Source organism: Pongo abelii, chromosome 8 (assembly GCF_028885655.2).
Source record: "Pongo abelii isolate AG06213 chromosome 8, NHGRI_mPonAbe1-v2.0_pri, whole genome shotgun sequence".
Taxonomy (NCBI): domain Eukaryota; kingdom Metazoa; phylum Chordata; class Mammalia; order Primates; family Hominidae; genus Pongo; species Pongo abelii.
The window spans coordinates 50,093,578-50,117,101 of record NC_071993.2 but is presented as its reverse complement, the minus strand read 5'-3'; the positions used below and the strand labels follow the sequence as shown (position 1 = coordinate 50,117,101).

At 46.9% G+C, this 23,524-nt stretch overlaps 2 long non-coding RNA genes across 3 annotated transcripts; one reads left to right on the top strand and one right to left on the bottom strand.

Moving 5' to 3' along the window:
- Positions 1-598: 598 nt before the first annotated feature.
- On the bottom strand, positions 599-14,559 carry LOC129048213 (uncharacterized). Its single transcript, XR_008510386.2, has 3 exons — positions 12,465-14,559; positions 1,970-2,983; positions 599-1,161 (listed from the first exon to the last, which is right to left on the bottom strand). It is a non-coding gene; the product is annotated as an uncharacterized LOC129048213 (long non-coding RNA).
- LOC129048211 (uncharacterized) lies at positions 12,436-22,505 on the top strand. Of its 2 annotated transcripts, XR_008510384.2 has the most exons (5): positions 12,436-14,125; positions 15,166-15,223; positions 16,323-16,523; positions 20,585-20,659; positions 21,055-22,505. It is a non-coding gene; the product is annotated as an uncharacterized LOC129048211 (long non-coding RNA). The 2 variants fall into 2 exon arrangements; XR_008510383.2 differs by lacking the exon at positions 15,166-15,223 and having other exon boundaries at positions 12,490-14,125; positions 21,055-22,504.
- The last annotated feature ends 1,019 nt before the right edge of the window (positions 22,506-23,524 follow it).

Below are 23,524 nucleotides of genomic sequence, written 5' to 3'. Positions count from 1 at the left end.
CAAGCATCCTGTCAATCCTCCCCTCTCCTCCCTCTCACCCCCCATTTCCCTGAATAAAATCCTCCCATCTTCTGCTCTTTTTCTCAGGGGCCCCTGACTTATCTAATGACCTTGAACAATTTTCTTCAGGAGTCTGAGTGCTTTTCATAGGAGCGCTGAAAATGTACCAACTAAATTTTATTCATCTTTGCTGAAAACATTTCTCTTAGTTTCTTAAGTACTCTTATTTCTCTCATGGTACATTTTTGTTGTTGTTGTTTTCAGAAGTTATTAATTTTTATGAAATACAAATGAATTCCCCCAGGGTATCTTCCTGAACCCCAACAAAACCTCAAATTCCCTCCCCTCCATTGCACAGTGCCTGATATTTGTCCCTAAACCATCTGCCAGCTCTTAGCAGAACATAAAGTCAGCTCATTAGCAAGGTCCTCAGCTTTCTGGAAGGCAGTTTTGCAATCCCTTTGCCCTTCCTAAGGGGATCTCCCTCCCGTGTATGTGGCTTAGCAGGCATCTTTTCAGCAATTACCATGCTCTTCCCAGGGGGGCTTCTGGTGAATTAATTTTCCTCAAAGCATTACAATTACATACAAAGCCCATGTTCATCCTGGAATCTGATAAATATTCATCTCTCTCCATCTGATTGTTTTCATTTCTTTACTTTTACATTTGACTCTTCATGCCGTAAAAAATATCCTTTTTTCTTAAGGGGTGAAATAATTTGAAATACCATCTCAGATGATTCTGTAATAAATAATTGCCAACTCATTTATTTTTTAGTTCATTTATTGTTTTAGTATTTGTCATGCCATTTGTTATGTCCCCAGCAGAGAAGTATGAACACCTGACTTGCTTTTTGCTTCCTAAGCTGTGAGTACAAGAAAGCAGCAAGATGTTCCAGGCCTGGGTCAGGCACCTATCAGGGTCGGGCAGGCCCTGGAGGAGTAGGTTGGCTCAGCCAGTTAGCTAGGCCTTAGCATGAAGACAGGTGTTTATCAGCAGCCTAGACAGAGGCCAGCCTCCGAGCTTGGCAGAGTGCAGGAGCAAAGCTCCACAGGACCAAGGAGCAGCCAGTAGACAGGGATCCCGGCTGGCAGGTACGGATTCCAAAGAGACCCACTGTCAAGAAGGAGCCAAGAGACCACTCCACACCCATTATGATGGCTACCAGGAAGAAAACAGAAACTAACAGATGTTGGCAAGAATATAGAGAAATTGGAACCCTTGTGCATTGTTTGCACAAGGAATGTAAAACGGTGCAGCCACTGGAAAACAGTATGGCAGACCCTCAAAAAATTAAACACAGAATTACCATATGATCCTGAACTCCACTACTGTGTACATACCCAAAAGAATTAAAAGCAAGGACTTCAAGAGGCTTTTGCATATCCCTGTTTATAATATCATTATTCGCAACAGCCAAGAAGTGGAAGCAACTCAAGTGTCCATCAACACATAAATGGATAAGCAAAATGTGGTCTATACATGCAATGGAATATTATTCAGCCTTAAAAAGGAAGAAAATGCTGACACGTGCCATACCAAGGATGAACTTTGAGAACACTGTGCTCAAGTGAAATAAGCCAGTTACAGAAGGACAAATACTGTATGATTCCACTGACATGAGGTACACAGAGTACCTCATAAAAATCATAGAGACAGAAAGAACAGTGGTTGCCAAAGGTGAGTGGAGAAGAGAATGGAGACTTGTTGTTTAATGAGTACAGAGTTTCCATTTTATAAGATAAAAAGAGTTCTGGAGATAGATGGTGGTGATGGGGGCACAATATTATGAGTATATTTGATACCACTGAATTGTATGCTTAAAAATGGTTAACATGGCCAACATCATGCTTTGTGTATTTTACCACAATAAAAACAAAGAAGAAGCCAAGATAAGGAAGGGGACAGAGAAGACTATGGCCCCTACAAGCCTGGGAAAACCCCTCCATTAAGAGAAAATAAAACCTACCCTAAGATGTAGAAAGCATTTCAGAAACTGCTGTGTATGTGGTGATTAAGCATAGCTGGATTTTATCTTGCATCAGATGGTTCTGGGAAGTGAAAGCACTTTCATAATCAATGTCTCTGCTTCATCGGCCTTTTTCTGTGTTGCAAATTCACTTAAAGAAGGTAGAAGAGGAACTGCCACAGCTGGGAGCATTTTATCCCTTGGTTCCCAAACCAATGATTTCTGCATTTATTTGGACTACAGTGTTTTCCACTCATTGAAGCCTAATCAAATTTTGTGGTTATCTCTGTAATAGTTAAACTTTTATATGCAGTTACACCAAGAAAATTTGGATCCTTAAACAGTAGAAAAATAGAGTGGAAAGTATGAACATTAACTTCATTAAACCTTAGTCAAGCAGAAATATGGGACGTCCTTTGGTGCTTGTCTGAAACAATTTTAGGATAACAGAAATTTTGTGCAGCAGTAACCAACCTGCCCAGCAGGCCTGGAGCCCAGCCCTGAGGATGAGGCCTCATTTGCACTTGGCTGTGTGACCTTCAGAAAGTGACTGTGGCTCTCTGGTGTTCAGTTCCCTTTATGTGATTAGACACGTGTTAGTTGGCTAGTTCATGGTGCTCCTCCTTCACAGGCTGAAGGGGACGCAGGACTGGCATCACAGCAGCTCTGTCACCAACAAGCATGGGATCCAACCAGTGCTTGGTGTACGAGAGAAGCTCAATAAATGATCCAACGTGCACAATCATTATTTGCTCAAAGTCTGCAAATGGGGCTCACTCGGTGGCGTGGTTGCTCTGCCCTGCGCAGTGTGGAGGTGTCTGCTGAGGCTGGAGGTCACGATGGCTCCACTCGTGTCTGGACCCCCTTCAGCTGGGCGAATACAGCGGGCAGGAACTGGCCGGGCCTCCTTCTTCTGTGAGGTGTTCAGACTTCCTACACAGCAACTGCTTCCAAGAGGGCAAGGGGGCCTCACTGGAAACAGGCAATTCTGCTTCCGGCCAATTCTGCCACATTCTGTTGATAAAGAGAAAAGGAAATGAACTCCACCCACTGATGAAAGTAGCAGCAGGCGTGTGCAGGGTAGGGAGACAGCAAGGACAGAGGCGTCCCACCACCCACTGCCCCAGGCAACCCAAGCGTCTGTTTTCCTACGTAAGTCACAATTACAATCTTACCTGTAAGCTTGGGGAATCAGGCGTTTTGCCATGTTATTTTATTAGTTTCCTCTCGCTGATATAACAAATTATAGGCTGAGCATTCCTAATTTAAAATATTTAAATAATTTCAATAATAAATGTTTAAAATATGTTAAATAATAAAAGTTACCTTCAGCCTATGTGTACAGGATGTATATAAAATGTAAATGAATTTTGTGTTTAGACTTGGATCCCATCCCCAAGATATCTCAATATGTATGTACAAATATTCCAAAATCTGAAAAAATGCAAAATCCAAAATCTGAAAGAGTGCTGGTCCCAAGCATTTTGGACAAGGGCTGTTCAGACTCAGTGGCAACACACATTGTTTATCTTACGGTTCCCGAGGTCAGGGGTCTGAAGTCAGTTTCACTAGACTGAAATAGACGTGTGGCCCAGGGAGAAACTGTCCTTGCCTTGTCCAGCTTCCAGGGGCTGCTCCTCCACCCTCAAAGCCTGTCAAGGCCAGAGCCCTCACAGCACTGCATGGAGAGCCTTCCACCTCTCTCTCCCACTGTCAGGACCTGTGACTGCATTGGGCCCACCTGGAGAATCCAGGACCCTCTCCCCATCCCCAGGTCACCTGACTCACAACCTGCATTCCATCTGCTGCCTTAGTTCTCTCCTGCTAACATAACATGACACATTCACAGGTTTGGGGAATTCAGATGTGGACATTTTGACGGGCCATCATGCCTCCTACCACAGTCACCATTTCAGGTTGTTTTTAATGTTTTCATTACTTTGGATAATATTTTGTAAAAAAAAAAATAATAATAATTGCCATAAAGATGTAGCCTCTTTCCTCTATTCGAATCTGCTAAGTTGGTTAAACATACACAAAACTTTTTTTTTAAATAGGCTATAAGTGAGAGCCAAGGGACTCTTTTCTGCAGAATTTTCATAAATTTTACTCTGGGGGAGTGGAGATGGGGACCTATCAGAAGCTATTGTGATTGGAGAGTGGGAGGGATGTTAGGAGCCTTATCATGGGGACAGGCTGGCCCTTCCACCCAATGTCTGGATGTCACACTCCCCAAAGCTAGACACTGGTGCATCAACACTTTGGTGCTGGCTACCACATTATTTAATGAGGCATCCAGGTGGGAGGGGGTTCCTGGAAAAACTCCAACCTGCCCGCACACTGGGGCGGAGCCTCGGGAAGTACACACTATTTGCAGTGGGAGAGGAGCCAGGCCCCTCCTCTTCCTGTGTGGAATCCAGGATTCCTGTGTGGAACCCGGGTGGGAAGCGCTCTAGCAGGGACTCTGGCCCTGCGAGAGTCCCTGTTTCCCCCATTTTCTTCCTTTTCACCCAATAAAACCCTGTCTTACTCATTATTCAAGTTGTCTGCAAGCCTGAATTTTTGTGGCCGTGGGACAAAGAACCCTGTCTTTAGCTGAACTAAGGAAAAGTTCTGCAACATTAAGAAGCTGAAAATGTGACAAATGGAAGACCAAAAGAAGCCAGTTTCTTCATTCGGGGCAGCACATGATTTCCTGAGATTTTACTTATAGTCTTGTGAGTTTAAAGGTTGTAACAGAAACTAAATTTCCACTCCTATTTCATTCCTATTACAGTAGTTGCCCCTCCCCATCCATGGGAATACATTCCAAGACCCCCAGTGGATGGTTGAGCATCGGATTTTAGGGAACTCTATATACAATATGCTTTTTCCTATACATACAGACCTATGATAAAGCTTGATGTATGAATTAGGCACCGTAAGAGATTTAACAATAACAAAAAATAAAACAGAACAATTATGACAAAATACTGTAATAAAAGTTATGTAAATTTGGTCTCTCTCTCAAAATATCTTATTGTACCATACCAAGGGTAACTGGAATCCCAGAAAGTGAAACTATCAACAAGGGGGACTACTGTATAAGGGACAGAAAGAAGCTGAGAGTCAACCCAAACTTGTTAATTTAATGATGTCATTAAAGAGAGAACTCAACTATTATGCTACATAGGAAAATGAGCAGGAAGTTACACAAGCTGTTCATGTTGCAGATGAACCTACTGCATGTCTAGCGGTGAAAACAAAGTAGAAAAACTTTTTTTTTTTAAAGAGGGGTAGCTAGGGTGATCTTGCCCAGAAATCCTGACATCTCACTTGTCTTCCCAGAGCTGAGAGTTGGTGTTCTGACATAGCGTAGTTCATAATAACGTGGGGAGAATGCTGACATAGGTGGAAAAACTACTCATGAAGTCTGCTTCACAACTACAACTGGGCATTTCCATGGGAACTTGGGCTTGCCATCCAGGGAGGCTGAAGTCTCCAGAGCAAGGCTATAGGTCCACGGGACCCCCAGGCTGAGAATCAGCCTGCAAATTCTGATCAAACCTTATCATGCTCTGGGAGACAGGGCTCTGAGTCTTCATCTGACCTTCTGCTTGGAGAGTTTTATGGGATCAGTTGGTCAACATCCCAGGCCTGGGCAGGGCAAACGACTCTTAGACTCAAATGTGTCCATCAGCCAAAGTGCCCAGGGGTTTCTTCTGTTCCCTCCTGCTGCCTTTGGCTCTATTAGCCCTAGCCTGATGTGAGCTGATGTACTACTAAACCACCCCACACACAATCTCCCATTGGAGGTGATCCCAAATTCACAGTATTCACAAGAAAGATGCTTCAGTTTGTACTAACGCTAATGTCCTACTCCAGGATATAACACTGCAGCATCAGTGATAAATCAGAAAGAGAACTACAGACCTGGGTAACAGAGTTAAGATCCTTTCCAATGCCAAATTCAAACCAGATGTTCTCAATCCACCAGCATGCTCCCTCCGTCCTTACCCTTCTCCCACAGTTCCGAGGCTAGGGAACGACGTACAGCCCCATTAACAGACACTCTCTACTGGTAGAGATGAGGTTGATCGTCTGAAATGCTGAAGTGGTGCTCTTACCATTCCTTTAATCAAATCATATGGGAATTATGTTGAAAAGAAAGAACAGTGGCTTCTGCATGGGAAGTTTCAGAATTCTCATCCCAAATTGACTCCAAGTCCATTTCCTTGTCTATGAAGTAGAGATAAAGCCTAGGCTTTGACTGCTTCCTTCACAGCGGTTGATGAGGATGAATGAGGTAATGAAAATGAACATTTCTTCAAAAATGAAAAGGGTCAGTATGGCCTTTATTGTAACAACTATGTTTTATTTACACATTAGCAGTTGTATGAAGGGGAAGGAAAATCACACTGAAGAAGAAAGAAAATAATTTGCCTCCGTGGTTTCAGGCTCTGCGGTTGACCAGAAGGCCTGGAACAAAATCATCTCTCAGGAAGAGTCCCTGAGCACTGGAAGCAGGTAAGGATTCTAAGGAGAAGTGTGTTCATGTTCTTGACACAAACTTCAAGGGACACATTGGCTATTCTGTAAATGGGTTTTAGCTAAGAAGAATAATTTTTAAGTTGATTTAGCTTGCTAGTTCTAGCCAAGCTGGAGCAACCCCATTTCATCCCTAGACATCCCTCTCGAAAATAAAAAAAGAATTGCTGGACATAACATAAAAGTCGAACATAAAAAATTAGACAGAATTACCAGATGACCCAGCAATCCAATTTCTGGGTGTTTACCCAGAAGAATTAAAAGCAGGGACTCAAACAGAGCTGTGTACCCCCACATTCATAGAAGCATTATTCACAATAGCCAAGAGGCAGATGCAACCTCAGTGTCCCATCAACAAAGAAGGAGATAAACAAAATGCAGTATATGCAATGGAATGTCATCCAGCCTTAGAAAGGAAATCCTGACACATGCTACAACATAGATGAACGCTGAGGACATTATTTCGAGTGAGATAAGCCAGTCACAAAAGGACAAATACTTCAAAAATCATAGCGACAGTTATTAGAATGGTGGTTTCCAGGGGCTGGGGGGAGGCAGAAATAGGGAGAAATGGTGTTTATTGAATCAGTTTCAGTTTTGCAAGATGAAAAGTATTCTAGAGAAGGGTGGTACTGATGGTTGCTCCACAATGTTAATGTACTTAGTGCTATACTAAGTATACTTAGAATCATGCACTTAAAACTGGTTAAATCATACATTTTGTGTTATGTATATTTTACTACAGTAAAAACAGTCAAACCTAGGAAGACTCTGAGAGGTGGAAAGAGCAAGGCGGCTTCTTAGAGACCTTGGGACTTAAGGTTGGCACTACGGTGAGGTGCCTGGATTTTCTTTATGTTTCCATGTAATTCAGCCAAAGCACTGGAGAAACTTGCAACCTGGAACCACCAACCACTGCAGACAGACATGTCCCAAGAAAAGCCTGCTTCCTGCAGCTGCAGGACTGGGGAAATAGCAGTCTAACACAACAGAAGGTATTTTTGACAATAACTATTCTTCTCCAGCCAAGCATCCATGGAAAACTTTCTGCCAATGGTCAGCAGGGCGGACTGGGGAGCTGAACCCCTCTCTAAAACCTGAAAGTCCAAATCCCTCTTTGCCTCTTCCTGGCTTCTGGTGGTTTTCTGGCCACCTTTGGCATTCCTTGGCTTGCAGCTGCATAACTCAGATCTCTGCCTTTCTTATCCCATGGCGCTCCTCCTGTGCGGGTCTATTTTCACATGCCATCGTCTTCTAAGGATGCCGGTCATACGGGATTCAGGCTGCCCTACTCCACTGTAACTCCATCTTAACTAATGACATCTGAAATGGCCCTACTTTCAAGGGTCACATTTTGAAGTACTGGTGGTTAGGACCTCAGACACACAATTCAAGCCATAGCATGTACCAATATCAGTTTCCTATCTGTGATATTGTACTGTAGTGGTATAAAATGTCACTACTGGGGGAAGCGGGTAAAAGGCATGGCATTCTGTGCACCATTTTTGCAAATTCCTATGCATCTATAATTACATCAAAATCAAAAGAGTTTTTAAAACTATTATGTTACATAAATAGAGATCAAATGGGGACTCTTACTCTATTTTCCATCTTTATTGACACATTTTTGGGCTTTACATTTCCAACTGTTTTCCATAAGGCAATCAATTTTATCCTCTGTTTTTCCTGTGGTTTGCCCTAAGTGTTTGCTGAATATATTGCATACTTTTAAATAAGCTGGTCAGCAGCTTTGAGACTTTGGTGATATTTCTCTTCTCATTGCAATCCCTCCTAAGAATTTCAGAAATAAATCACCAAGCCCCCTATGAAATGACAATTTCTCAACCCTGCAGATAGCAGAAGGCACTGTAATTCTAAAAAATCTTCACTCCTCTTGAGTCTCAAGTTACTGTGGTCTGAGCTTGGAACAACGGTAATATTTCTTTATCTTCTTTAGGGAAGGACTGGGTTTTGCGGTTCCTGTAAGTTCCTAGAAATGACCTGATGAGAACTAGGAACAGAGACATGAAGAGTAGAGCCCATTGAAAAACGACCATTGGGGCCCAGCGCCTGCTCCATCCTCCTGTCCACTGAAGTGCATGGGGCAGAGGGGCTCATCCTGGGAAAAGCTGTAGCCCAAGGCCTGGGGCCATCACTCATGTCAGGGCTTAACCCTTAGGATGAGTATGAAGAATGGGATTCCAATTTGCAGGCCAATCTAGAAGTCACACAGTGGCAGAGACAATAAGGAGACCCTACTAGCTGTGCTAAAAATCTGACCCCCGTGGGTAGGGGGAGAGGGAGTTGGGGGCACTGTATTAGTTTCCCATTGCTGTGTTACAAGGCACCATGAACTCGGCAACTTAAAACACCGTGTCTTTACTGTCTTATAGTTTCTGTAGATCAGAAGCCTGGGCAGGGTTCTCGGCTGAGGGTCTCACCAGGCTAAAATCAAGATGTCAGTGGGGGTACAGTCCCCTCTGGAGCTGGGTCCCCTTCCAAGTTCATGTGGTTCTTGGCCAAATTTAGTTCCTTGCAATGGCATGACCAAGTCCCAGCTTTCTTGCCAGGCGATGGCCAGAGGCTCCTCTCAGCACCTAGAGGCCACACCTGCTCCCTGCCACACCAAGAGGCCACACACCTCCCTCCCTGGGTCCACCCAGGCAGGGCCCCTTGGGACACGACACTTACTTCCCCAAGACCAGCAGGGGCGTCCCTCTCCTGTTTGGAATCTCTCTCTTTGGAAAGATCCTGGCTATTTTAAAGGCTCAGGGGGTCTCCCTTTTGATCATCTCAAAGGCAACTCATTAAGGAGCTTCATTACATCTGCAAATTACATCTGCAAAGTTCTTCACCTTTGCACCCTCATCACTAGCAGGAAGGCCATCAGATTTGCAGCCTGGCCTACAACCATGGGGAAGGGATTACACTGGGACATGTATACCACGGGGTGGGAATTGTAAGGCCTCTCAGAATTCTGCCTGTGACTGGTGTGGGACCCTTGAAGGACCTGCAGTGCCCAGGCAGCCTGGGCTGGAGTCCAGGACAGGATGTTACAGGCCTGTCCAGCAGAAGGCAAAGCAGAAACATAAGGCAGAGCCAATGCCACATTCAACCAACACAGAAGAGGGCTGGGACAAGTTACAACTCAGCCACCCTGAGCACCTGGGGCCACCGGCAGGCAGCATCGATGGACACCAAGGGCTATTCGGGAGCCCATGAGCCCTAAAGGTAGCAGAGCCTCGGCAGATTCTGAGCTGTGAGAATATCTGAGCCATGCTAGGCTGTCACGCTTAAGTCACCAAGCCTCCTGAGAAAGGAAGGCCAGCAATTTCTCAGCACTGCAGTTGAAAGAAGATGCCGTCACTCTCAGAAACTGCCACTTCCCTTTACTCTCAAACTAGCATGGCCTGGACTTGGAGAAAGCGTGGCATTTTCTGACCCTGGTTGGGAAAGACAGCTGCTGCCATCCTTCATACCCTCAGGATGGGCTCGGGCACAGTCAGTGAGACCTGCAGCTGGCAGAGTAGGACAGGCACCTGGCAGACTCAGATCCCCAGGAAATTATCAGGATAGGTGGGGGAATGCCAGCGAGGTCAGAAACAGGCTTCCCTGGAAAGAAATGTTGCATTCTCACAGATCTGGGGAAGCACATTCTTCACAGGGCATACGGAGGAAGGTAGGCTGGGTCTGGGTGTTCCATGGGTCTCGTGAGCTGGGGAGATGCCATGGCAGAGGCCAGGTGGATGGGGCAGTGCTCACACCGGGTTAGAAATCAGCACAACCAGCCAGGCACAGTGGCTCACACCTGTAGTTCCAGCACTTTGGGAGGCTGAGGCGGGTGGATCATGAGGTCAGGAGTTCGAGACCAGCCTGACCAACATGGTGAAACCCCATCTCTACTAAAAATACAAAAAAAATTAGCTGGGCATGGTGGCACGCATTGTAATCCCAGCTACTCGGGAGGCTGAGACAGGAGAATTGCTTGAACCCAGGAGGTGGATGTTGCAGTAGGCCAGGATGGCGCCATAACACTCCAGCCTGGCAACAGAGCGAGACTCCTTTCAAAAAAAAAAAAAAGGAAAAGAAAAAGAAATCAGCACAGTTGTGAGAAGTTTGGGAGAATATGCTCTCCTCAGATCTTAATTTCTTATTTATAAAACAAAGACAACAATACCTGTATTAAAATTTAAAAATGCTTGAAAATGTGGCCAGGAAGCCATAACCCATCATACAGTGTCAGGTTATGGATGCTGCTATCATAACCCCCGGACAAATGGGCAGCTTTGATGAACAGAGATGCTTTCACCTTCCCTTCAGACAGTTTACACTCCTGGGCCTTTGGCTACATATGCGACTGAACTCAAAGAAGGCTAACATTTGTTTTTTTCCATATCCTGTGCAAAACATCAAAGGCTGGCAGGTGTAATTTTCTGTCTCCAGGAATTAAGATGAGGAAGACAAAGGAAGACCCTGAGTCAATGACGTCCACATTCAAGCACAATTCCCCTCAGGTCTGTGACAGGGGCTGCCCTGGGACCCTGGCCCTCCATCTGCCTCTCCTTTGTGCCCCACTTTGGAATTGCTGGGATGAGCCAGGGGCCAAGAGGGAAAAGCAGGGACAGGAACCTCTGCTTCGGTGCCTCTCACCCCCATCCCCACTCCCCTGGGCCCTCCAGGAGGAAATGGAAGCCCAGATGGTACCTGCTGAGTGGAGGCAGCTCATGCAACATGGGGCCGCACAGCAGCAGCATCCAAAATGTGAAGGTGGAAGGCTGGGAACATCGGGAAGAATCACAGGAACTGTTGAAAGGGAAGTGAGCCGTGTGCGTATAGCATCACTGGGCTAAGTGAGCACTCACTGAGTGGGCACCAAATCCACCAAAGCCGTAGGTGGGGCCGCTAGAGGAAGCCAAGGGGAATTCTGTCACCACCTGATATGGCTTGGATGTTTGCTCCCTCCAAATCTCATGTTGAAATGTGACCCCCAGTGTTGCAGGTGGGCCTGGGGGAGGTGTGTGGGTGATGGGAGCCGGTCCTGCATGAATGTCTTGGTGCCATCCTCATCCTCATGGTATCAAAGTCTCACTCTATCAGTTTTCATGAGATCTGATTGTTAAAAAGAGCCTGGTGCTTCCTCCCCTCTCTCTTGCTTCCCGTCTCCTCACGTGTTGCCTTCCTCCATGAGTGGAAGTTCCCTGAGGCCCTCACTAGAGGCAGATACTGGTGCCCCACTTCTTGTACAGCCTGCAGAACTGTGAGCCAATAAGCCCCTTTGCTTTATAAATTACCCAGCCTCAAGCATTCCTATATAGTGACGCAAATGGACTAAGACACACCTGTCCTAGTTTGCCAGGGCTGCATAGCAAAGCACCACAAGCCAGGTTTGCATTGTTCCTGCAGTTCTGGGGGTGGGAGTCTGGGATCAGGTTGCTGGCAGGTTCGGTTTCTTCTCATGCCCCTCTCCTTGGCTCGTAGATGCTGTCTTCTCCCTGTGTCCTCACATGGTCTTCCCTCTATGCGCGTTTGTGTCCTCATCTCTTCTTCTTAGAAGGACATCAGTTGTATTGGATTAGGGCCTACCCTGATGAACTCAGTTAACTTTAATCACCTCTTTAAAGATTCTATCTCCAAACACAGTCATATTCTGCAGTAGTGGGGGTTAGGGCTTCAACATACAAGTTTTGGGAGAACACAACTCAGCCATAATGCCACCCCAGCCCCAAGAGCCCCGAAACTGGAAGTACAGACCATTCAGTGGTCATTTCATGTCTGCCCACACCCCCTCTCTAGACATCCAAGGCCCTTTCTAAAGTGACCGAAAGCCACTAAGAAGCAGAAAGTCTCTGATCACTTGGAGAGCAATGTACTGATGGATCTGTAACCATGGTAACATGCACATCAGAGAACTTTATGAAACAATGGAGAGAAGGAAGCCTGGGGTCATTTGCTGTGATGCTGCACTGACCTGGACATCCTTGTAGATCCTGGCTTTGAGGTGGGCAGGAGGAGATGGAGCTGCCGTTTAGCCCACCTGGTGGAGCAAGGCGGTGAGCAGGGCCTGTTGCCTGTGACCACAGAGTCCTGCTTTGTCCTCAGGCCCTGGGAGCAGAGCCAAGCAATGGATACTGATGACATTTGGACATCATTCTTAAATTCAACACAGCAGCTCACACTGGGAATTTCTAGCTCAGAAAGGATCCAAGTAGGGGGATGATTTGCCCCCTTCCCCCAATTGGGCACCACACAGTCAGCAGGGAAATGCACTAGGGTTTGGACAGAGAGCGTGCAGGGTGGGCAGCAGCACTGGAGGCAGCGTGGTGGTCGTGCCAGAGTTATGGGAGAAAACACATGTCAGTTGGACCTAACTGCATCATAGAGACTTCATTGTTAGGGTCCACAAACCAGGCCAGCAGCCACAGTCTGTCCTCCCGTGGGAGAGCCTGGTGCCAGATCCCAAAGACCAGAGACACAAAGATATCTGTGTCCAAGGGATCCAAGGGGAAGGAGCCATCCTGGAGCTCCAGGAGGGTGCAGCACAGGCAGCCTGAAGCACCACACTGCACAGGGATGCACTCCTGTCCCTGGGGCCCAGCCATCGTCAGACCATTTGGACAGATGAAGGCATCTGAGGAGTCACAACCGTCAGGATCCTGTCTCCAAGCACCTGCCTGACAAGTAGTCCCACCATGAGGGGAACCAAAAACCCAAAACAACCACAACCAAAAGGCCTCTTCCAGCCATGGGAAGCCAGCCAGCCCTTGCTCTTTTCAGACCCGCTCAGCCAGGGTCTGCAAGGCCATCTCAGCCAGCTTGGGTACATCGAGGCCCCCAACCAACCTGTGTTCTGTGAGTGCCTGCTCTATGCCTAAACTTGCCAAGAGAGAAGAACCAGAGCTGATCCCTGGCCCCGCCTGAGAGGGATCTGGGCAGCTTGCAGGTGGGCATCTGTGAAGGTCCAGTGCCAAGCAGAACTGCAGTAGCTGTAGAATAATACATTTCTTGCAGGGGTTTGGCCTCAAGCAGGGATTTGGTTCCTCAGCCTGTGGGGCTGCTGCTGCTGTTTCTGCATCTGAGGCTGTGGCCCAGAGCCTGTATGACAGGGCAAGCATTCAAGGAGGATGACAGATGTCAAGTGTAGGAAGCAAGACCAAGTGGCCCCTGCGGCTGCACAGGACCCACAAGGACCAGCTGAAACTGCTTTGATCTCTAGTAGGAGAGGCCAGAGCAGGGGCTACAGCAGGACCTGAAAGTGGCCACCAGCAGTTGCCCCATGCTGACCGGGTGAGCCAGGGGGTCAGGCACACGGCCTGCACGGACCTATGAGCGGGCAGGCTGCTCCCATGCTGCAGCCTTCTGCGTCACAACATGTGCTTCAGGCTGCCTTGGAACTATTCAGAGAAGACAATTCTGAGGAATAACGGCCAGCTCAGCTAAGATGACCCGACAGAAACCACCCAACAGGTATCCAGGACGCAACCTGACAGGTGATCATCTCTCCTAGGAAGAGAGAGTATCAGAGCTCCAGAAACACAACTGTGAGGAATTCAGCTGCTCTTTTAAAATGAGGTCCAGAGATCAGGAAGGCTCCAGGGAGTTGGAAACATCTCAGCTGGTTTTGGGAATCAGGTGAGAACAGGTCATGGAGCCTAACAGGACAGAGGTTCCAACACAGGGGATATGGGAGCCAAGGCAGGGCAGCGATCACAGGAGAGGAGACTGTGACAGGCAGTGCACAGGCCTCGCAGAGAGTCATGGGCAGCGGGCAGAGCAGGCGCAGCAGCAGCAGCGTCCTCTGCAGAGCTCAGAGGGGACGGGATGCAGAGATGAGCCTCGGCTTCCTCCCCCAGGGCAAATAACCAAACGTAAAAAACGTTTTACAGGCCATGCAGTTTCCTACTCCCTTGTGTGAAATTAAAGTCCTTGGATTGGAATCACAGTATCCTTTTTTTAGGTTATGTTTCAGATGCTCCGTTTTAGGTCTTGAACTCCCTATAACACCATTTTTTCCCTGCTTTTTACTACACAAAGTCAATATTAAAACATAAATGAGGTTTGGACTTCCCTTTGTTACTCATCAACTATAGCTGGCTTAAAACTTGAGGGGATTAGCTTTTTCCTACAGCCCAAATGAAATCGAACCTCCCTTTCTTTGTCTTCTCTCCCTCTCTACCTCTTTCCCTCCCCACCTCTTCTTTCCATCAGCCCTTCCTTAATTTGTCTTTTCTTTTTTTAATTGATTCTTACATCAAAAAACATAATTATGACACTAATGAAGGACATGTAACAAAAGAGAAGCAGTAGGCACATCACCACTAAACGACGACAAAAATAGTGTCTGACCCATGCCGCCCCTCAGTCCTGTCCACAGGCATTCTTAGTTATTCCTGGTGGTCCCAGCAAGGAGTAGAATTTAGTAGTTTGCTTTATTCACTTGATAATATCATGTTTTCCACTTTGCCAAATCAGCTTCCCTATTACCATTTGCCACAAGCCTGTGGCTTTCAGCGGGTGGATTAAAGCACATGGCGGGTAAGCCTTGGCTGATGCCTCAATCTTGGTAGCTTTAGGGGAAGGTGCTTTAGACTAACTGTGATCCACAGAGAACTGCCCTCTGGTCCCCATGAACAGTGATGGGCAGGTCTGAAGAGAATTTCTTTGCCATTCAGATACCAATGTCTTCATGCACCTGAAATGACTTGAAGAGAATGATCTGAAGAGATGCAGGTAAGGAGGAGTGGTGGCTGAGGGGCTACTGGGCATTTCCCTATTCGCAACTCATCTCATCTACCAGAAGCATGTGAATCCCTACCTCCCTTCCTAACCCCTTCCCAGAGCAACTCAGCAGGACTTGCAAGGTGGAGAAGAGGTGTTTGAGTTCCTCCTAGAGAAGACCTTGGAAGAGATTCACGCACAAAAGAAAGAAAGCAAAATAATACTTTATGCTATTAAATTTTGCATTCCAAAACCCCAGGTTTGTAATATACAGCTTTATATGGCAAACTTGACCAAAAGACATGAGACATAAAGAAGAAAGTAAAATGGCCGACATAAATCCAAACCTATGGATATTAACATTAAATATTAATGGATTAAGCAACACAAAAGACAGAGATTATCAGATCAGCCAGGATAAGAAAAGCAAGATCCAACTATATGTTTGCTACAGGAGACACAGTTTAGATTCAAAGATATAAATGGGCTGAAAGTAAAAGAATGGAAAAGAAATAATCATGCAAACAACTGTAAGAACACTGGAGTGGCCATACTGACATCAGACAAAATAAACTTTCAAACAAAAATAGTTATCAGAGATAAGCAGGGACACTTTATAATAACAATAGGGTCAACTCATGAAGAAGATATAACAATTATAAACATATGTTTCTAACAGAGCCCCCAAAATACATGGGGCAGAACTGATATAAAATAATGAGAAAAATAGACCAATACAAATACTTGACAACATCAATGCCACACTTGGAATCATGGAGAGAACAACTAGACAGGAGATCAAAAGGGAAATAGACAATCTGAACAATAATCTAAAATGCGAAACCTTCATGAGCAGAAAGATCTCCCCATAGGTCCTTAGAAGAAAAATAGCCTTTCGAGGGTTACGTAGAGCAAGGGTAAGAGGGAAATGGGGGTTATAGACCCACCTTGAGTACTGCTGAGCCAGGCACTAGCTGGGAAGTTTATAGTCATTTATCAGAAGCTTCTGGGTCTTACATTTCTCATACATAAAATGAGGTAAAAATGCACCATTCACGGGGTCTTTGTGGGGATTTTGAGAATTAAATACATAAAGGAAATTTATTCCTAGGCTGTGGGATGCTGTCCAATGGAAGATGTGCCAATCCTGGACCTGTCTGCCCTCAGAGCCAGTCCAAGCCCTTTCCCTCTCTGCATTATGGGGATGGGCTTCAGGGAAGGAAGGATTGAGCCTGTTAGACTGTCATTCCTGGCTCCTGTGCCAATTGGTTTCTGGTGGGATTCACCCCAGAGAGAGGTGCTAAAAAGAGAGGTAAGAAGGCGGAAGCCAGGGTATTTCTCCATCATCATTTTCCCCACACCTAAGCACTATCTCCAGCAGACTTCCCTGAGGGTCCAGCTCCTGCCAGGGAAGCCAAGACTCCAGCTTCCAAAGGGTGACCCTCATACCTGGGCCCCATAGCACCACTTACCTCCTTAGTTCCTTCCACCCAGGGAGGGTTACGGCTCCCTCCAATGTCACTGTGCTCTGGCCTCAAAGTCTTCCTATAACCTGGGTAATGAGAGTCCTCTGTTATAAATATTTAGAGTGACCTCTCTTCTTGGTTGAACCTTGGATGATTAATAGGATTTTTCTCCTAAACTATGAAAAGTTTGTAGGCAGAGATCCTGTCTTCAAGCCAACCAACACTGATTGGGTTTCTGTAAACTGTTAGACCTTGAGCCAAGCCACAGAGAAGAAGCAGCAAGACAGGGCCTGCTCTACTGAACACAGAGCCTTAGCCCTCTATGGCCTGCATGGAGCCTCGTGTAGAATAAGCACCAGTGTGCACCTGTTGCCGAAAGCCTATTTCAATTGAGTTAGCATGTGTAGCGTGTGAGCTGTGCACCAGCTTCTCAGCCTGGTTTGCAGACACATTGTATTCGACCTGTGGTGTTACCCCATGAGAAACCAAGGCAGCTCACACCGTGTAGCACAGTGCTGTAAGCTTTGCCACCCTGCTACTGGCTCAAACCCTACCAGGGGAACAGCTGGCCAGCGGTCTCCCCATCAATGTCCTGCAACAACCTCCCCAAAACCAAAGTAGAATGGAGATTGGAAAATGGAGTGTCAGGAACATTTATTCATGATCACTCTTGCATTCTGAATGTGCAACATGAATGTCTCCAAGGGGTGGTGTGGGTGCTCCTCAGCCCCCAGATGAACAAGGTGTCTGCTGGGATTTTAACTATAAGGCTGCCCTGTTACACTTTGTAACCTCAGGCACAGAGCCGTGGACATGCATCATAGGGCACTGAATCTGTCCCACATGACTAACGACTTGGGACATCTGAGAACATTTCTGTATTGTTTACACTAAAAGAACATGTATTTTTATTTCATAACACAGAACTGACATTTGACATGTTAAGTCAATGTAAGTCACTGGTGAAGTTCATGAATTACTGCGGAAGAGTAATTAGTCCCTAGGGGCCTGTCGCTTCAACAATTTGCTATTTATCTTCTTTCAGATGACAATACGTTTTTTTTTATTTAAATCTTAAAACCCATAAATACCTCTCCACCCCCACTGCATCCTTCCCCGCAGACATACCCAATTCTTGTCCACCTCTGGGTTCAGCCAAGAGTTTGTGGTAACAACCACAAATGAAGCCTTGGCTCTGATGACACTGCTGCTCCTGAAATCCTCTCAGTGCCAATCTTCTCTGAATCAACAACTTGACTTTATTAACTGATAAGATTGACTCTGCTTCACATTCTAGCTTATTCTTGTGTTGTTCGAATTATCCACATGCTTTAACTTAGAGAGAGGGAGAAGTGACATTTTTACCAGATTGGAGTGCACTGCAGAGGCCAGTCTCTGGGGTCACATGCACAGCGGTACGACTTTCCTATTTATGTAAAAAGGAAACCGACTTTTCCCGGTCCTGGCTGTAAAGGCTCAGGACACGGTGGACGGGACGGGAGTTGCCTCGGTGATTTGCAGAACAGGAGGAGCTTTCCCTTCCAAGCTAAACAATAAGTTCCACTTTTTTAATGGCTCTTGGGTTAGAATTACTGATAAATAAGACAGAAATGTAAAAGCCTCAAGTATGTGATTACCTTAAGTCTGGGGGACACTTAAGTAGAATAAAGTAACCATTTACTTTATTTCAAGATTTGGGTTTCTTGGTTGTGGGGGTTGTGTAAAACATAGTCATTGATTTTAACTTTCCCATCCAATAAATTTACCAATTCAGACAAATTGAAAACAAGGACAGTTTAAATCAACTTAATTCTATAGGAAAGAGTATTTTGAGTATTTCAAATATTTCCAAGTACACACAGTAACTCAAACCAGGCTGGTGAAATGTTTCCTTCATTAGAACAAAGGGAGGTTTGGTGGTGATTTGGGAATAGCTTTGGGTTCAGAGCCTGGAGGAGTTAGTCAGATTCTGAGGCAGTTTCTGACAGAAGGAAAAGTGATAGCCTAAAGCTGGGGAGGGCAGTTTCATTAATTGGGACATGTGGGGATGTTGTTGGAGATGGACAGAGGGACATTCAGCAAGACAGAAGCAGAAGCGTGGGTTTCTGAGGAGGGCAGGGTTTCTAAGGTGGTGAACAGAAGAGTAGGTAGACTCAAGCCAACAAAGGAAGCCAGGATCAGGCCATTTTCTCACGGTCACCCTGATAATATTGGGAGCACCTTCAAGATAGGACCCTGCAGGGAAAATGCGTCATGAACGCTATGCAACCTGTGGTCATTTCTAGAGCTCGATTTAATTTTTTTCCTTTGGAAGTTATTGGGGCACTCGGGGTACACAACCCTGAGTACACAGGCAGAGGAAGTGAAGCTTGGCCTCGCACCCAAGCACAGAGGACTCGGGTCCCAGGGCTCCAGTGTTGAACTCTGCATGTGGTTGCAGGATGGGTCACAGGGTTGGAGGTGTTAGAGATGGAAATATGCTCAGGGCAGAGCTGAGGAGATAAGAGGTGGCCAAAAGGGAGTGATGGGTAAATGCACAAAGGTGTCCAGGAGGGCCCTGGCGCAGGCTGGCTTCCAGGACACAGCTCTCAGGGTAGAAGGAGCCTTTCTTGGACACAGTGGAGACCCAACCTTTTAAAGTGGCTGGAAGTAGGTGTCCCTGTGGCCACTGACCACTGAGGGACTGGACAGAACAGGACAGAGACTGTGGCCCCAAAACACTAGCCCCAGGCTCGGCTGCTGGAAGCTCCAGGAGCTGCCAGGATGCAGGGCCTGCATCAGGACTCAGGGCATGGACCGAAGCTGCTCCTGGATCAGCAGGGAGCTTAGCCAGGCCGGGAAGGTCACGGGCTCATAAGTCTCATGTTCTCTGCCTTCTAGGATGGTTCTCCTCTATGGAGGCAGCCTCGGCTACATTCTGTGTTTTGTTTGCTTACTAAGAGCATCAACACAAAGAGAGAATGACAATGTCCTTCCCCATCCCACTCCAAAGAATTCCCAGAGTGAGGACCCAGATGTGCCTGGTGGAACCCACACCCTCTGATTTATAACTTGCCATAAAAACCACCTGGGGGAGTGTCAACCACGCTGCCAGGCAAGGCTGGGTGCTGAGAAGTGAGGGCCACTCCAACATCAGTATCACAGTCAGTCACCCTGTTTTCCACTTCAAATTCCAAACATGTGCCTGTGAGTGTGGGGTAGCGGCATGGGCACAATCTTTCATTTCATTTGTTAGTTGGGGTATTGAGATTAAAAAGTTACTAAACTGAAAATGTGGGCCAGGTAGTCAGCATGTAATACCTGGACACTTTGGCCCTCTGTGGACTTGAAGCATCATCAAGACACATCACTTCTGTAGTCAATCTCGGGTCAACAGTTAGCCTTATCTTCATAAATTGCCTCCCCCACAACACAATATTTCTGTGCATTCATAGCTCTGTTTGTCCTCCGTAAATCAACCACAGGCCTGTTTAATTATCCCTCGGCAATTTTAAACAACATTTTTAATGAGGCAGAGAATACATGAGAGCTTGCAAACAAGGCTTAAGGGTCTGTCGTGGGTCACTCTGTGTATATTTTTCAAAGCCAGCCATTCCCGAGATAAGTCACATCTCACCCGGATCTCGAGGCTTGGCTGATGGGCTTTTGCACTCCATGACCAGGGAGACTCAACCATCAGGAGGCTGCTTGCTGTCAATGGCCTTGAAGTGTGTTCATTATTATAAACACACATGATGAATTAGTGTTGTGGTTATGTAAGGAATTTGGTCATCTTGGCTCTGGCTGTAAAAGCGGCAGAGCTATGGAGAAACTGAACGAAGGGCCATGCCTTCCACTGAAGCCCAGGCAGCTGGTGTTTGAGCTTCATTAACTTGGAGATCCATAAATCTCTCCCCCTGGTTTCCAGGTCAAAGGGATTGCCGGGTGGAAGAGCTCCAAGCCCTCTCAGTTGTGGGAAACATCCCTGTGACTCTGTGGGAAGGTAGGCCTGGCCCCGATGTCCCATAGCCAGCAGGTCGCTCTTGAGGGAGTGGTCCAGAGGGCCCCACCCTCTGATGGACCTGGGCTGGGGTATAACACTCAGCAGAGCTGCAGGAGAGGGGACAGAGTACTTGTTGCCCGGCTGTGTTTGTGCAGTGCTGGTGCTGGGGCCCCCACACAAACCCAAGCACCAGCCCTGGCACCCAGTTGAGTGACCAGCCCACAATCCCAGAGATGGCAAGGGCGGGCAGGAGGGGAAGAGTGAAGGAGAAACAGCAATTGGGCACCAGGCCCCAGAGGCGCTGAAAGACAGGGCAGCCACTAGAAAGTCATGGGGAGCAGATTCCTGAGGGCCTGTCTGCAAATACTTATTTTTCTTTCTTTGAACATTCTTAGGACCACAGAAATGGGAGCAATTTCAAGAGGGCAGACAGACTCTGCCCCCTGCCCTGCCAACACCCACAGCCACGATTGCCTTTCCTCCTCCTCCCCTTCCTCCTTTTCCATCTCGCCGCAAGCCCAGATTTCATGCTGAGCCCTGCACATGAAGTGTCTCCTTTAAATGTCATAGAGACCCCATTCTACAGATGAAGACACCAACGCATTGAGGACATGAACAACAAGCCCAGAGGTACCCTGTCCCTCCACAGAGCTGGATTCAGACCCAGTCTAGACCTATTCCAGAGCCCAGCCTCACTGCGTCTGGGGCACAATGGTCCCTGGCCTGGAGTGAAGAACACAAGATCCGAACCTTCAGAGTACGCCTCTCTGCCTCAGCCAAGCTCTCTGATCTGGAACCTCTGCAGGTTGTTTCTAATTGAGAAGGTGCAGCAGAGCAGTTAGGGACCTGGACTCTCAAATCCAGTACAGTCACAGGTTCCCAGCCACACGACCTGGGGAAGGCACCCAGCCACTCGCAGGCTGGCAGGAGGTTACGGAGGTCACAGAGGCACAGCCCTCACAGGAGAGGTGGGCGGCATGGGCACTCAGGAAGTTAGCTGTTACCGGTCATTATACCTTGACACCCACTCTGCCTGTTTCTTCCCTCAAATTTCTTGCAAGAGACCTCTGAAGAGATTGGGATTCTTGCTGATTTATGTTCATTACTGATGAAGTCACGACTGTCCACTCAGGGCCCAAGGACACCAGGACAAGTTAGCAGCCTGCACAGGAATCCAGGAAGTTGTTATTTTAATCTTTAATGCTAGTTTTTTTTTGCCAAGCTAAACAACTCCTATCGGCCCCGTAGTATGTTAACATTTTGGGAAAAATTTATGAACTGCTCTAATCCATTTTTGGTAAAGCCCATTACCTCTGAATATAGAATCAAGGTTCCAATTAAAGCTCTCCATTACAGAATTAAAGTTATTTGCCAAACCAGAAGAGAAAAAAGATCATTTTTCATAATTTTGAAGTTCATCTGCCTGAACAACCAGCAGTCTCCTTCCAGTCCTCAGGCAAGTGATCAACTCATTCAATGTTTCAGAGCATCAACCACAAAACAGAGAAACTTCTGGGAATCTGGACAAAACAGTGCCTCCCCCCAAGGGATCTCAGACAGTCGCTAGGGCTTGCACACACACATATGCGGCACATACACACACTCACATGGTTACTCTAGGATCATAACATCTGTAGTCAAGGAGGTCCAATGTTTTTAGGAATAAAAATAAATCCCAATTTCTTCCACTTTGGAAGCTCGTAGACAGCAGGCTTTGTAGGAGAAGTTATTTCAACTGGGTTTAAAAGTTTTGGTACGGTTTTGCTGGATAGAAATGGATGGGCAAAGACACAGAGGTTGAGAAGTGGGTGGGTTCTCAGTGATGCTGAGGGCCCAGGACCATCTGTGTTTGGAGACAGCAGGCGGGAGTGCAGAGATGATGCTAGAAAATGTCCCGAATACATGTTATGATGCTAGGCGTTTATTCTGATGGGTGTATTTTACTTCTGACAGCTCTCTGCAAAATCTCCAGCTCCTGCCTTTCTGGGCCTTCAGAATCCAGAACTGTATGGGAGCCATGGACAGTGCAGGCTGGGCAGGAGGCCTCTCCAGGTGCTGAGCTGCCCCGCCATGGGCCACATGCTGCGCTTCTCAGCACCAATGGTTGTGTCACTCTTATTGGTGGTGCTGGCTTTAGGAGGATGTTAGGGACTCTTTTTGACTCTCCTTGTCAAGGTGCCCACATTCTTTGTTAAGGAGCCATCTCCTTTCCTGGGGTCCCCTCTGCCCTCTCAGTTCTGGGGTGGTGGGACTATCTGATAAACTAAGTTTTCCAGGGCAGCCCAGGAGGGAAGGCAGCACATGGCTGCACGGAACCTTCTCTGGAGACACAGAATGAAGACCTACAGCCATGCAACCTCCCTTTACTTGGGTCTTTCCAATAGAGAAACTATTCAAGGAAGCCCCCAGTCCTGTGCATGAGGACAAAGAGCAACAAAGAAATAACAAACGGAGTTCAGTTCTAGGATGCCTGAAGTCTGCTTAAGAATAAAGGGGCATTTCATTTTGAGATGGGAAGTAGGGACCCTGGGGCCCTGTCCATTGCAATGACCCTTGCCTTCTGGAAGTGGGGGACAGCCCTTACCCAGCTTAGGCATCACAAAATCCTCAGCCAAGCAGCTGAGAGCCATTGGGGCATTGTTGGTGTTGTCCTGCTCCCGGCTCCCCGGCCAGATGGGAGCCCAGAGCACCATGCCTGGTTCTTGAAGGCAGACCCTGCAGGCTGCTGAGTGAGCTGAGGAGGGTCAGGAGATTCCTCCACTGACGGCTTTTGGCTGGTCAGTGAGTGCCCATGACCTTGGAGGAGGAGCCCAAGGCTCTGTCAGGCTCTGTCCCCTGTAAATTATTACATGGCCACCTTGTGGC